This window comes from Meleagris gallopavo, chromosome 2 (genome assembly GCF_000146605.3).
Source record: "Meleagris gallopavo isolate NT-WF06-2002-E0010 breed Aviagen turkey brand Nicholas breeding stock chromosome 2, Turkey_5.1, whole genome shotgun sequence".
Taxonomy (NCBI): Eukaryota; Metazoa; Chordata; class Aves; order Galliformes; family Phasianidae; genus Meleagris; species Meleagris gallopavo.
Window position 1 is genome coordinate 20305636 of NC_015012.2, and position 15000 is coordinate 20320635.

At 42.8% G+C, this 15000-nt stretch overlaps 1 protein-coding gene across 4 annotated transcripts in view; it reads right to left on the bottom strand.

Annotated features, from left to right (window-relative positions):
• The window catches only part of PROX1 (prospero homeobox 1), a 45168-nt gene that overhangs the window by 10000 nt on the left and 20168 nt on the right, over positions 1 to 15000 (bottom strand). The window lies entirely within an intron of this gene.

Sequence of the window (15000 nt, forward strand, 5' to 3'; positions counted from 1 at the left end):
CTGCTGTTTGTTAAGTAAATATTGATCAAGGAGAGACATATCTCCTGACAGCAGTAGCACAAGCTGGGGACTTGTACTGCAGACAGAGTGGACTTAAATGGATAAACTCAGATGCTGCAGTGAGGCCACACAGATTACTAGATAAAAAGACAAGAAGACAGAGGGTTGGCTTTCCTTTCCCTTTCTGGTTATGTGGAACCCCCATGCTAGAAAGGAAAGTTCTCTGCTTCTAGACACAGTCTTGTAAAGCAAGAAGCCTACGTCTTAGGTGCCCAAATGACCTCATATTTGTCTCCCTTGCCAGCTGATGCATTAATATTGCAGGCAGTAAATGTGGAGTTTAAGTCCCTCTCCTTGAATACACGTGGGAGGCTACCAAGGAGCGGCTCCTCAGCGATGTAAATTTTCACTGCTCCATTGGCTTCAAGGGAGAATTTACGTCCCCTGGGGCCAGCCCACCTCTGCTGGATCTGGCTGGGGAGGCACACATCTCCTCAGGAGCATTTTTTTCCCATTCATACTTCAGTTGAGCTGTTTGCTCTGATGCATGTGGGATAAAGTGCACAACACCCTAAAAAGGTGCCCAGTGTAGGTTTGCAGGCTGGTTCTCATAAGCAAACAATGAAGATTTTTTGGACTGACGTGTCTAATGGTGGTGATGTTGCAGAAAGCAATAGAAAAGCTGTCAAATCTTTGCTGGCCGTGATTTCCTTCAAAATTCTGGCGATAGGTAACAGCTACTTCATTGTAGTAAGCTAACAAAATTTGAGAGGATGTTAGAAATAACTTAGGCACTTCTCAGAGCCCTCCTAAGGGATTAGATCAGGATCCTCCACACAACGCATATGGTACCCTTAAAGCTGCTCCCTCGGCTGGGGGCAGAGGGAGAGAGGATCAGACACTAGTTTTCAGGACAGGGTCCCATCTTTAGAAGTATCAAGACCAATGCAACCATTCTAATATTGTAACAGTGTCAGACAACTGCTTGGCTGTGGCACACAGATCTGAAGATCCTTCAGACAGGGACAGCTGGGCTAAGCTCGAAACCTTTTCTCATACAATGTCTAATCTGCGTTAAACTTCAGCTCCATTTATACGATTAGGCTGCCGCAGCGTACCTACAGACTTTGCCTGTGGTATTGTGCTAGAGTCTGATAGTGTGTTGTATTACTAATGTTCCAAGAGTAAACACACTTGTAGGAAACAGCTATAGTTCAAGGCTGCACTTAAAAAAAATAAATGTTTCATCAGTCTTAGCAAAGGAACAAACGGCAATAACACTCTGTATCATATTTTACAAAGCTTCAAAAGAACAATGTCCCGTTGAGTGAAATTCAGTAGCATTCTGTAAACATTAATTTAAGGAAATCAATAGCCTCTGTGAGCTAAAGCCATATTGCAAGATAAACTGGCTGGAGTGCTACTTTGTCAAACAGATTTTAGTTTTCTCGGCTAGATAAAGACGGTTTCAAAACGGGGTAGCGTGTTGCAACCAAGGTTTGAAAACTATGTGGCCTTCAAACAGTCTGCTTGTTCCTACCACAAAGCTGGATAAACATACTTTAAAAATGATAAGATTGGGTCAGGATTGATTTTACTTTCAAATTTTATATAAAGTAGAATTCTTGGTGAATGTTTGTTTGGATTTTTTTTATCCTAATTATGAGCACAAATAAACAAGTGCAGCACAGACAGCTCAAGATGTCAGGCTGCCAGGAGAGGTTAAATTAACCAGAGAGGCAGCTTCTTTTTTTTTTTTTTTTGTCAGGACTTCATGGATTTAAAAAATCTTTATTCATGTTGACCTGGTGGGCGACAAGTCGTCTTGCCAACTAGGAAAGCCAAAATCTCTAGTGGACTTGGGATCAGAGGTCTTCAGCTGGTGAAGGCTGCTCACGTTGCAGATAGCAAGGTCACGGTGATGGGAGGTAAACAGGCCAGAGGGGTGAGTGGGAGGCCAGACCATGCTTCTGGCCCGGTGATCTGGATGTGGCAGGAGTGAGGGGCTCTGCTGGGAACCTCCTAACCCAAGGATGAGGAGTAAATAACCTCTATTACAGCCAGTGACGGTGAGCCTCTCTGGGATAAGGAAAGCAGCCTCACTATGTATAGCTCTAGGTCAAACAGCTTATGCAGCAGTCCAGAACAGCGTACGTACAGCAACAGCAGATGATTCAGGGGAAATATTTTTGCTGAGAAAACAAAGTATAAACTAGATGTTCACAAGTACCCCTAAGTTGGGATACTCTGACCTCAGCTGATGATGGATATGAGATCCAGTGTAAAAGATGAGTTTGGGGGGCATGACAGAACCTTCTCAAAGAAGGCACTTGAGAAAGTCTACATACATCACCCGTACATCGCCTTGAGCCTCTTATATGAGGAAGATTTAAGCTTGTAGGCTTTTGGGGCAAGCTGGCCCCTAAACATGTGGAAACCTTTGGGGGACAAGCTCTTCCCAGACTCTCCATCCTGTAAGAGATCAGTTCTTGGGGCAAGTCAGAAGTAACGCAGCAAGGCATTTTACTACAGGAAGCCACCTTTTCTGTGGGCTTGCAGGTTGGCTGGTAACACCAGGAACCACCCCCTTCCTGAGGTTCATCCCAGTGAGCTGGTGAACTCCCCCTTATTGAAGAGCTAGAAGAAGCTCTTCCTTCTCCCCTGTCTACTCACACATTCACTGATTCCTCTGCAGACTGGGCATTCACACGATCTGCAGCTGCAGGCACTCATGTGCCATGGTTTCCAGGATATCCCTGTCCAGACCTTTCCTGTTTTCCTGTGCTTTCAGAGGCAATGTGTGTGCAATATCTCATGGGAGCCCCAGCTCCTTGCACCTTTGCCCAACCCTTCATGACCCATCACACACATGGTGAGTTGCTGCGTGGAACCATCTCAGTGCAAGTTGGTGTGGCAGCATATCAAGCAGGAGGCTTTGGCTTCCACACAGAATTTGGAGGCAGGTTTTGGAGTAAGTTGCTACACTTTTTGGCGTGAAAGCCATGGCAGCATATGGCCCAATGTTCTCAGTTTAAGTCTGACACTTAACATTATTTAACAGTTTCTGTGTTAGGTGCTTTATAAGGTAAAGGAAATTAACAATTTTCAGCTAATTAGATCACTCAATTGGCTGAACATCCTGGACACCTCTTAGAAAAAAATAGGTTGGCTCAGCTGACGGAAAGGCTAATGCCTCTTCCATTATCACTTATGAGGAGAGGGAAATAGTTGGAAAGGATGTTTTTATTTTAAAAACACAAGTGAAAAATATTTAAACTATTGGACACTTCAGTAAACACACTTTGCACTCTACCAAAACCTTTATAGGGAGCAGATGCCAGCTTGCCCACTGCTACTTGTACCCTGATCCCTTGACTACAACAGCAGCCCTCTGGTGCCACCATGTTTGGTGCCTTTAGGCTTCCTCACACAGCTCTTACTGCATGAATCTGTTAAGGAACAGATTTTTTTGGAAAGAGAAAAATATGAACCAGAAGTTGGGTGGCTGCTCAATGCAGTCTGCCAGCCTCAGTGCCACAGGACGGTGAGCCCACTGCTGTGGGACAGCAGTGACACTGCAGTGCTGAGCCTGGTGTGTGGGAAAAGTGTTAGTCTGAGCTCTGCTCAGAAGAGAAAAATTAGGAAAGAGATAAAGGTTTCTTATTGCATTTACTGTTGCGCTGGATTTTTTTTCACTCTGTGAAAAGCTGGAAAACACGTGGCCCTTGAATGATTTAAGAATGCATTTTGAAAGTGTTTGCTTGAAACAAAGCTGAGATGCCTTATCCTTCATGTGAGGTTTGGGGCACTACTAGTCTACCACTGGCTCACTGTTATCTCCTCTGCCACGCTCACAAAAAGGAGGGAGAATGGGCATTGACAGTGGGGCTGCTGAGATGTCTGATAATATCAGGGAAGTGAAAGTGGTAGTGCAGTGAAAATGGATACTATGTGATACATTAGATTTAATCACTTGCATTTCAATTAAGCTTTTCCACAAATAAAGAATGGGAAATACACTGCAAGCTTCCTGTACAACAGGAGGCAGGTTGCTGAAGCTCCTCATCCCCTGCCCGGACCCCTGTCCCATCTCACAGTGCACAGAAGGCATCTTGCCCCCAAGGGTCTCTATGGGCACTGCTGTGCCTGTGGCTCAGGCAACAAACCTATCCATCACAGAATGTTACGGTCTGCTGCAAACACCATGGCCTCAAAGCACCAGTTTTTAAGCACAAAACTTGGTAACCGGACCTGAGAAGGCTAACATGAAAGACTTTCCATTTTACGATTTTTTTAGACTTCTTAAACCTTGCAGTTCAGTTCTCCCCTTTCCCCATACTCAAAAATCATCGATAGTATTTAGCTGGAGAGATGATTATCAAGTCTCCTTTTCTGCCTTACTGATAAATTAGAACTGCATGAGATGTAGAAGCTCCTAATGGAAACTCTGATTGCCCTTAACGTACTGCATTGCCAATGGCACTGCTGCAGAATGGAAAAATCACTAAGGCTCCTCTGGCTTGTGATAGTTGGGGGTTTAGTATATGTTGGGGAATGGAAGGAAGGATCGCAGAAAGTTCACACCCAAGAAGGTGTCTCATTCAAAATGTGAAGGACAAATAAAACTCATATGCCCAATAGTCTGAGTGTAACTCAGCCACACAATGGGGAAACGCAGTCTGCTGCCTGAGGCTGCCTACAATGCCAAGTGGCATATTATATACCCTGCTGCCAAACCCTGGCAGGTATTAGATACAGGCGCCCACAGAGCACCTGTCCAAGAAGGTGAGCGTGAGGATGACCACCCAGGCCTGGCCCTGCTGCAGGACCACAGGGTGCTCATGGCACAGCCTGCTGCTCACATTATAGACATTATAGAGGTGCTTTGCAGACCTTGTCATATGTAAGGATTTTCTGAAGCTCAGCAGAATTTGGCCTCTAAGATGAATCGTTAACACTGTAGTAGAAGCACCAATTAAAGGCTTATGTATCTAAAGAACATCTTGTAACGTGTAAAAACGTCATAACAGCGAGTAAACATCTATAACCGGCATTGCTTCCTCTTGCTTGCTCTTCTCATCTCTCTGCACTGCAGTCACCTTTGTCTTCCATGCCTGCCCCTGACAAAGCCCCAGCAGTTACCAGAGTGCCCTTTCCCTGCTTGCTTTGTGTGTGCTGGGGCTGGGAGGCAGGGATGGAAGCAGGTGGTGGTTAATCAGTCTGGCAAGGAAATGGCCAGTCACTGGGGTCCTGTTGGGGGTGGTATGAAGGTGGTAAGCATGCCCTCTGGCATCAGAAGACCTTTCCTCTCTCCCATGACAGAGGGTAGGGGCTGCAGAAGGAAACTGTGCATGGTTTGTGGAAATTGTGCATGGCCTCATCCAGGTTGCGGGCACCCAACTATGCAATCCAGTGCTGGGTCCACCTGTGGTCAGTCAGCTTAGTGAGCTGGGAGACAAAGACCTCAATCCTAATGGATGAGCTCCCTGTCGTTTGACTCAGCTTAGTGAGCTGGGAGACAAAGACCTCAATCCTAATGGACTGAGCTCCCTGTCGTTTGACTCCTCCTTAGCCCTCATGGAAGGAAATGGTGCAGCTGTAGACAGAGTTGGATGAGATAACCTCAAGGCTAGGCCTGATGGAGCCAGCCCTCTCTGCAATTGTCTGAGATAAGCCATTCAGCTTATCCCTAAACACTGATACTTGGCACTCAAAGGGCTTTTCTTTTCAGTGTTGATTCCCCCTCTCTACCATTAAAAAGTTTCTAAAGTTGTAGACTACTGTGTTAAACACATTTATGTGCCTACACCACTGTAGTCACCTAAGTCCCCTAGGTGCTTCCCCCTTTCTGCTTCCCACTCTTCTGCTCTCCACATAGCCTTTCCATTACACGCAGAAGCAACTTCCAGGCTACATCTCATAAGCAATTTTGGACTACTGCGTAGCTACAGATTGTTCTGAAGGCACATTTCTACTTGTGCCTTGAAACCGTGCCTCCTGGGGCGGTCCCTGAGTCCCTCTGATGGCACAGTGAAACGAGGCAGCAGCAGGCTGCGTAACTTCCCCCTCTGCAGATAAGAAGGATGAACCTTGCCCCTTCCAGATCTACAGGGAGAAATCATCTCTGATATGCTGATTAACTTCAGCCGGCCCTTCTGGCTGTCCCTCTTCCTCTCACCCACCCACGCTCACATCAGAAAAATGTGGGGAGCTTTCTCTGCACAACAAAATTCAGCAATACGCCAAGTGATGGGCTCTGTGTAACTATGGGAGAAACCAGGACACCCTCCCTCTTGGACTCGAAAGCATTTCTTAACTTCAGTCCTTATGTTACTATTGTCACTTCAGTATGACAGTGACCTGTGGTTCCCAGCTTCTCCCCATCTCTTGTAGGTGGCAGCCACACACTCCCCACAGACCTCTGCAATATTCTGCCATTGCTACCTCACAGACTGAATATTTCAGTCTTACAGATTAAACCATCTCTTAAAATAGTGTTCCCACTGCATTAGGCTGGAAAATAGCACAGGTTGTGAAGCTGCTAAATCTCTCCCATGGTTTCCAAAAGTTATACAAAATCCTTCATTTGTATTACAAGAACTTAACTCTTGTCCATTCTAAAATATGTTGAAGATATCAAGCAAGCTTGAAGGTGACCTATTCAAAACCTTACAGGATGGGCAATCCTATCTGTATGACTTCTGTTAAAGTCAGTCACACAGCCCAGACCCCACACTATGAGACTGTATCAGCTGGGACCTCCTCTTTTGGCAAGGGCCCCTTACAACAATAAAAACAACACCTCCCTCCTCCCCACAGCCATGGACAGGATGGCTCTGTGGCTCCAGATCCAGGTCTGCATTCAATTTTTTTTTGTTTTAAAACAAACAAATTGAACTTTTTTTTTTTCATTCAATTGACATTTAACAGATATTCACACACTTGACTTTATACAACAAAATACAGCTCTTCAATTGGCATGGATTAATTAGCTCCAATGACTGCTGGAGCTGATTTACACCAAAACCTGAGAATCCAGCCCAGAATTTAACTCAGTGTCACGAAGAAAAAGTGTGAGGTGGGTGGGATGGGGATGGAAAAAATCTCATGAAGCTAGTAGCTAACCCACTATTTCAGATCTCTCTGGTATGACAGTTATATAGAAGAGCTTCGATAAAGTTTAGAAGATCAAACATTTTCCTCAATTTTCACAGTACAAAACGTTCTATGCCCTTTCATGTGAAAAAGGAGCGAGAACACACAGCATATAAGAAATGCCGGTCGATCGGGTCTTGCGAACACCGTTTTCTTTCACTGCTTTCCCAGAAGTTCTGAATGAGAAATTTAACTATATTGTCCACAAGAAAGGAAGAAAGTCTAGAAAAGCATGAGCGGCTTGCATGCTACCCATTACTCCATTACCACAACTAGGGTTTGCTAGCTGCTAAGACAAATAATATTTGTGTTGGGTTGTTTGTTTTTTTCTTTTTTATCAAATGCCAAGTTTTAAAATGTTCCTATTCACTGAAACTGCGTAGTCTCACATATTCTTTTGGTATAGGATGAATTGAAAAGGATTTATGCTCAGAGGGATAAGACTTTATGCTAGCAAGGGACAACATGGGTTAAAATTCACCTTGCTTCTCACTCCTCATCCAGGATAGATTTTTGGAGAACGACAGACATCTGGAAATCAGTTTTACATAGAAAAATAGAAAACAGGGAAGAACTAGGAAGATGAATAAAGGCTCATCACAGACACAAAAGAACAGAGCAAAAAGAAGCTTGGATTTGGGTATTCTTGTCTGGCAAGGAGGCAGGCAGTAAGGCTAATGAAGCATTTGCGATATGGGACGTATGCCAGCGTAACAAAGAAGATGTGCATCAGCTCTGCAGATGTGCCAAAGCCCCCAGAGCAAAATAATGACATAATCACCATCAGTGTCACAGACCAGACTGTACACAAGGTGACATGGGAGAGAATAAATAAGAGTCTTTAGAGGCCTGCAGTACACACACGGGAAGGAACAGCCATTCCTCACAACTGCCACAAGAGAGTGGCGAGAGGTTGGGGATAATGTGTGCAGCTAGCAAAAGAAATCTTGAATTGTGCAAGGCTAGCGCACGATAAATTGGTGCTTTTCTCCATCTCCAGTTGACGTTTCAATTCCCAGTACCCCTTGTTGAATGCAAAATGAAATGACAAGTAGGAATCGGAAGACTTTGCCAAGTTTTTGTTTTGTTTTGTTTTTGCCTGGGTTTTTTTGGAAAAGAGGTTGTTTTGTTTGAGAAGAGGATGGGGCAATAAGGATGAGTACCAGTAAATTACTGTTAAAAAAAACCAAAAACCAAAAAACCAAACAAAAAAAAAACAACGAAAGAACAGACAAAAAGCTTTACCCAAACAGAGCACAGCACACTGCCGCTCCGTGCACTCACAGGCGCACGCACAGAAACCCTGCACTATTCAGCTGGAACAATCCTAGTATTCCCCCAAAGCAAAATTAGAAACAAACAAGGATGGGTTTGGCTTTTTTCGGTGGCTGTGCTTTCTGGTTTACTGTTATCCAGGAACGAAAGCAGGAAAAATCCCACTAAAATATTTTTCCACACTAAAAGACAAGATTACTATTTTATTGATCAGTAATAAAACATCGCTTAGGGCAATTTAGTACTTAACATGTTATTTGCGGTGGGGAGTAATCTGAAAAGCTCTGAGTAGCCTTAAATCGTTTCCCAACAGCTCTCCCTGTGTAAAAGCAAGCGTCTGCCTTGGTACAGCTGTGCGACTCGGCGGCACGTTTTTTTACAGGACTTTTTGCCTGTTTTTAGAGGGAGCATCTGTTTGCTGAAACAGAGCAGCCCGCCCTTTGCCACGGGCCCGCCTGGGCGAACGGTGACAGAGCAGGGGACTCGCTGCAGGCGCCACCAGGACGCTGGCAGAAGGAACACTCAGGCACGTAATGGTTTGCAGGATCGGGCCCTCCAAGAGGAGCTCAGAAGAACAAAGCACTTGGCTTCACCAGTGTCCCTTTTCATTGCTTCTAATGAAAGATTCATAAGAATAACTTTAATTTTTTATGATCTTTTTTTGCATTACTGTATTAGCTGCATCTACTTTGTACGCGATTTCTTCTTAAATACAGAAAACCTGTTTCCAAATGCCAGGCCTAATAACTTAATCGTGCAATAATTGATCTCGATTGTTGAGCAGTCCTTCTTTGCATTAAGGAAGTGAGAGGGAGCCCAGAAAATGTTCTACATGATTATCCCTTTTCATGGCAAAGTGATGCATTTATTAGGAATACAGGTAAAGGTCTGACGTGGAGTTCTATTTTTTAATATAGATATTTTTTGAGATTAAAAAAAAATATTAAAACCTCCCTAATTTGCTAGTAAAACTGCTCAGTGGAAGAATGATTGTATTTGTCTTTTTTGGCTTCGCCCAATTAATTGGAGCAGTAACATAACGATCGTTAATAAACAGCCCTAATTTGACTGTACTTCTTGCGTATCTACTAACCGCATCGTATCTTTGTGTAACGCACCATAAGGGGAAACAAGGAAGCACGTATATAATTTTGTCCTGTTTTATGTGAAGTTTAATAATTACACCACAGAGGAGTCTCCAAATGAATTGCAGAAGGTGCAACAGTATTAATAATCTGTTTAGCCAACTCTGGCTTCTTTGTACTTTGATGTTATGAGCAGAGGCAGGATGAACCCTGGCAGTTTTTTTCGATTGGCAAGTGTTTGTGTCTGTTACAGCTTACACCAATGTTTTCTTTTATGCTTTTTCTACTGTGCCCCCTTTTTCCTCCTAAGATTAAAAAAAACACAAACAAAACCAAACAAAAGCGCAGATCAACTCAACAGACGAACCAACGCTTATTTGGCGCATTTTGATCAAAGTGGACTGATCAAATTTTTCATTTATTTACCAAAGTTTCACGGCAGCCCTTCTTCATAATGACATAAGCATTGCCATTTTTTTTCCTCCTCCGCATAAAAGAGAAGGGGTTCTGAGAAAGTTTTTAATTAGCTAAATAGGTCTGTGTAATCCAGATGAAATAAACACGCCCGTTTGAAAAGGTTGTTAGAACTTTTGCAGCCATTTAATCCATAGATGGCTGAACACAATGATACCTTCCGCAGACAGCACCGCCACCACCAGCAGCTGTTAGAAGAGAGCTTGCTCCCTGCTCCTATTGATAACCCTTTGTGGAACGAAGAAAAAGAGCTGAGGGAAGGAGAACTGAATGTCAGACAATAGACATCGCTACACACACTGTCTCTGAACTTTCCTCATCTCTGAAGGACAATTAATTATGAAGGCCTTTGGGGTAGGTCGAAGCAAGGGAAAACCTACTGCTGGCCCAGCACTCCAGCCGCTATCTCTGTGTTTGTTAAATGGTCGTGCCTGTTGGGGAACCAGAGTAGCAGCCACCAAAATAGCCAATAGATCATTTAGGAAAAAGAGAGCAAAAGATTTTTTTTATGTGTGCCTGTCCTTGTATAATTCTATTCTCACTGTGAAATCATCCATACACAAAACACAAGGACAATTTTTTTGTTTTTTTTTTCTTAGAAGAGCCACAGGGTAGGTTACAGTCAGAAACGGCCTCTCAGTGGTGTGTTAAAAAGGATGGTCTTTTCACCAAATCATTTCACAGAGGCAAAACAGACAAACACAAAGAGTTGAGACTTTTTCTCCTACATTAAATAGAGTAACTGATAAGGTCAGACATATGATACCTAAAGACATGAATCTGTGAACTCTTGAAGTCAAAGGACTTCTCTGTGCAAAGGAACAATCTTTCAAAGGAAATAGATCATAGAACTCCACTGAATCCCCTTTAAACTTTATGAAGCAGGAGGAGAAAAAGCTCTAAGTAGGGAAGCTTGACAGAAGAGCCTTGAACTATTTTCTGAAGGAAAGATGAGACCCTCCCTAGGCTGCCACAAAACATCTTTTTTTTCTAAAGGCTCTTCTGAACTTTGATATGTGCCAAGACACCGCTATTGAAAGCTGTATAATTATGTGCTATAGCCACTGTAGAAAATGCTTTGTTCACCACAACAAAGAACAATAAGCAAAGTAAAGTGACATTACACTGTATCTTTTTCTTTAAGAATGTTGAGAAAGGTCACGGTACGTTATAACTAATAAAGCTGTTGAGTAAGGAAGTTTAAAGTTGATCTTGCTGTGCTTAAATGTAACCCAATGACAAAAAGGCAGAGGGAACTAAAATTGTAATGACATTAAAAAATAGATCATATATCAATGTGCCAACTTCATTATACAAACACCTTGAATCCAGAGGACACAAACATAAAAAACGAGCGTAGTCCTGCAACAGTATTCCTCCTGTGATTCCCTCCCTAATAGCTTCCAACTACAAGCTGCAGTTCCACCAACTGCAGAAACTGATTAAGCAGCATTAATTGATACGTGCATGGCACGATCCTGCTACTGAAAGCCATGGCTTTTCTTACTCAATTTACAAATCGGCTCCGATTCCTGTGCAGTTTTCAAGGAAAGCTTTACTGTTTCACAAGAGAGCCTCCTCGAAATTTAGAAAACAAAACAAAACAACACAAAAGGAAGAAGACCTGAGGGCATCAATTAAATTTCCTGACAGCAAGATTTTTAAGTGAGAAAGAAGTTCCATCTAGAGATAGATGTCTCATTTTTTTTTTCTTTAGAGGTATCAGGACAGTTAAGTTTGCTATTCTTAAACTGCAGATTCAGCTTTATTCTCCTTGCTGCAGACTGCAAGAGAGAAGCATTCTGACTTTTTCTTTAAGAATGTGGAGAACGATGTTGAAACACTGCAACAATAAAGCCCTTGAATGAGGAAGTATACAGCTGAGGAAAAAAATGCAAGGAGTGTAATACTAAAATAAACAACTGTCCCATCAGCCTGGGCCCACTTCTGGTCCCATTACAAGTGCTCAGACTGCCGTTGCATTTTGTAGATGAAGAGCATGCAAGCTCAAAGATGGAAGTTAGCAGTTACTGACTTGATTTTCACTTCTCTTGAGACCACTTTACACTGCTTGAGTTGTGTAAAGGAGTGTTAGGGTGGTTATAAATTCTCCTTTACAGTACCTTCATAAAGCAAAAAACACGCATACAAGGCCTCAGTTTAGACCAGAATCAAGTTAGAAGGCTTTAACACTCCTGATGAGCACCAGTTCAGATTGAGATGAATCCTGCAGATGCAACTGGAAAAGTTGAAGAGGGTTGGACCAGATGATCTCCAGAGGTCCCTTCCAACCTCAAACATTCTGTGTGATTCTGTGCGTGTGACATGAGTTCCTAAAATAGTCACACGAGTGGCCAGAATTTTCAGTAATTTAGGATGTTTCTTTTTTGGATGCAGAACTGGGCACACATCATCAGAAAATGGACCATCGAGGACCTCCTGACAAAGTGGCTCTCATTAACAGATCTCCAGTTGAGCATCCCAAAATGGAACTGGCCTAAAACCATCATCACTTTTGAAAATGTTGGCAGCCAATGTTACTCTCAAGGGTTTGCAGGGCACTTATGTGACAGCGTTATTACTTGGACTTTATAGGTGGTGGTGTTTGAATTGTTTTACATAATCTCACCGACATTTACAGGACTAACTCAAAGTGCATTAAGTATGTTCTGCTAAGACAGCAGCACAACTGGCCTTAATGAGGTTCTTCCCCATCAGCATGGCTCTCGCCTGGCAAAAGTAGAGCAAACATCTGCAAAAGTGGGTACACTCCATGCTACAGTGGACTCACATCTGGCAGCTACGCAGAGGAGCATGGTGAGTGCACAGAGCAGGTGGGAAAGCATAGAACAAAATGCCAGGCATAGGAATGGGAGCCTGAGACTTCATAGTTGGGGCTGACTTGTTCAACAAGCACGAGAAAAAGGACTGGAGTTTTTGCAGGGATGTTAATATATGGAGAATGATGGTAACTACAAAAAACATCAGGGAGCAAAAGTGATGGAGGAGCAGGAGCCAAAGCAAGGCTGAAATCCAGCTGTTGTCTTCAGGCCAATTTCTTTTGCTTGTTTTAAGTAAATAAATAATTTTCTAACCATATTTTAATTTAAACTTACAGCATGGTGTTTCCCTTGCTTGAAACCATTTAGTCACAGTCATAACTGTAAGTTCTGATGATATCTTTTAAGAAAGATTTTATAAGAGAGCTACAGAACCATTTAGGATTTTTTTTCTTGTGATGCATAGCAACAATACCTGACTTTAATTATTGCAGCTGGCATTCAAGAGCCTATGGCAACATCACAGACAAGACAGATATCAAGTGGCACAGCAAGCTGTCCTCTCTTTCTGACCAACTTCGGCACGTGTGCTGGGACACTGACATTTGTGGCTTTCATTCACCAGTACAAGTCACCTTCTCCCTTCCTGGCAGAACTGCCCCAGAACAGAGAAGCATCTTCATTTTTCACAGAAAAAAATAAAGAAAAAGTTTTTTTTCCAGCTTTCGAAACTTAGTTTAAAATTACTGTGTGCCGCTACATTCATCACTGTTTATTCCAGCGAACCACATAGCAAGAAAGAGAAATGTGGAAGCAGCTACACACATGTACACATATGTGTGCACACAAACACAGGCAGAGCTGTGTGGCTGGGGGAGGTGGTGTATCTGGCTCTGGCTCACAGCCATGAGGGTACAATGGCAAGGCTAAAAACGATAGGGTATGTGGTTTGTTAAACATCTTATTTGACTTTGCTTAGAGCTGTCAGTTTCAGTGCATGGGGAACAAAACACAGTGTCACAGATTCCTAAGTAAATCAATGGCACAACTAGATATGGACTAAATGCACATTTTAGCTTTTTTTTTTTTTTTTCCCTAGTTGTCAATTTAGGCATATTTAAGTATATGCATGAATTTCACCCAAGAAGAGACAAGGAGGAGGGTTTAGGAAGGGTAGGGTAAGTGATTTAAGAGAAACAGTCTATCAGACTAATCAGAAGATCAGCAGTGCATCACCGAAGTATGGGAGGAAGAAACTTTGATGACACTAAATATGGCAAATGCTCAGTTTGCTAAATCCCTTTGGATCCAATTTCAACATTACAGTACTTGTCATTTTTGGTTTGCAGCTTGTGGGGAGGGGCTAGGCATTTATTGGCAGAAGTTACATAGGCTATACTAAAAACTGCACCATACAGTTTAATGATCTCATAACTGCTGGATTTTCACTGCAAAACCAAGAATTGAACCTCTGAGAAATTCTCATTATCTGAGATAACACAGAAAAGGCTTTGTGAAAGGATTTGCAAATCACTGTCTTTTGTACGATGTCTGAAGGCCATTTCCTCCAGTACTGGGGAAAGAAGCAAGGAGCTCCTTTCCCACCAACAGCTAGATCCATTTACCAAGGAGGCAACTACCACTGGCAGCACTAAACAAATTAGACTTGCATTTTCTTATCTCCCAGAAAACACCTATATGATCCCCATGCTTCTTCACTGAAGCTATCTGTTGACATTAACATTGCAACAAACGTTTTGAAACAAGTATCTGAAATTGTAAAGGATCAAGAATTTTAGAGAGCAAAGAGCATTTCAATCTATGTTCTGCAAATGGGATTATAGTTGCAACGAAAAAGAGGAAAAGCCAGAGGGGGAGTTTAAGAACATTTTGACAGAAGAAAAGCTAGCAATTCTTATCCATTTGCATGTTTCCCTTTCTTTTCCTGCATCTTCCTGTTACATCCTGGCATACATGGAGCCTGGCCTGATCCCTTCAGGTGCTGGGGCACAAATCTGGTATTGTCAGCTGTGGCGAATGGCAGATACACTGACATCCTCTGCACCCCTTTCTTGTTCTGTCCTGCCCATGCACTTTTCTTCTACAAGAGGCTGAGCTGAGGCCCTTTCTAAGAGCCTTTTTTGCATTACCTGAACTTAGGTGCTGTAAAAATGGACTCTGATTTAAAAAAAAACTGAAGGATTTTAGGCGAGAATCTACCAATTGTATAA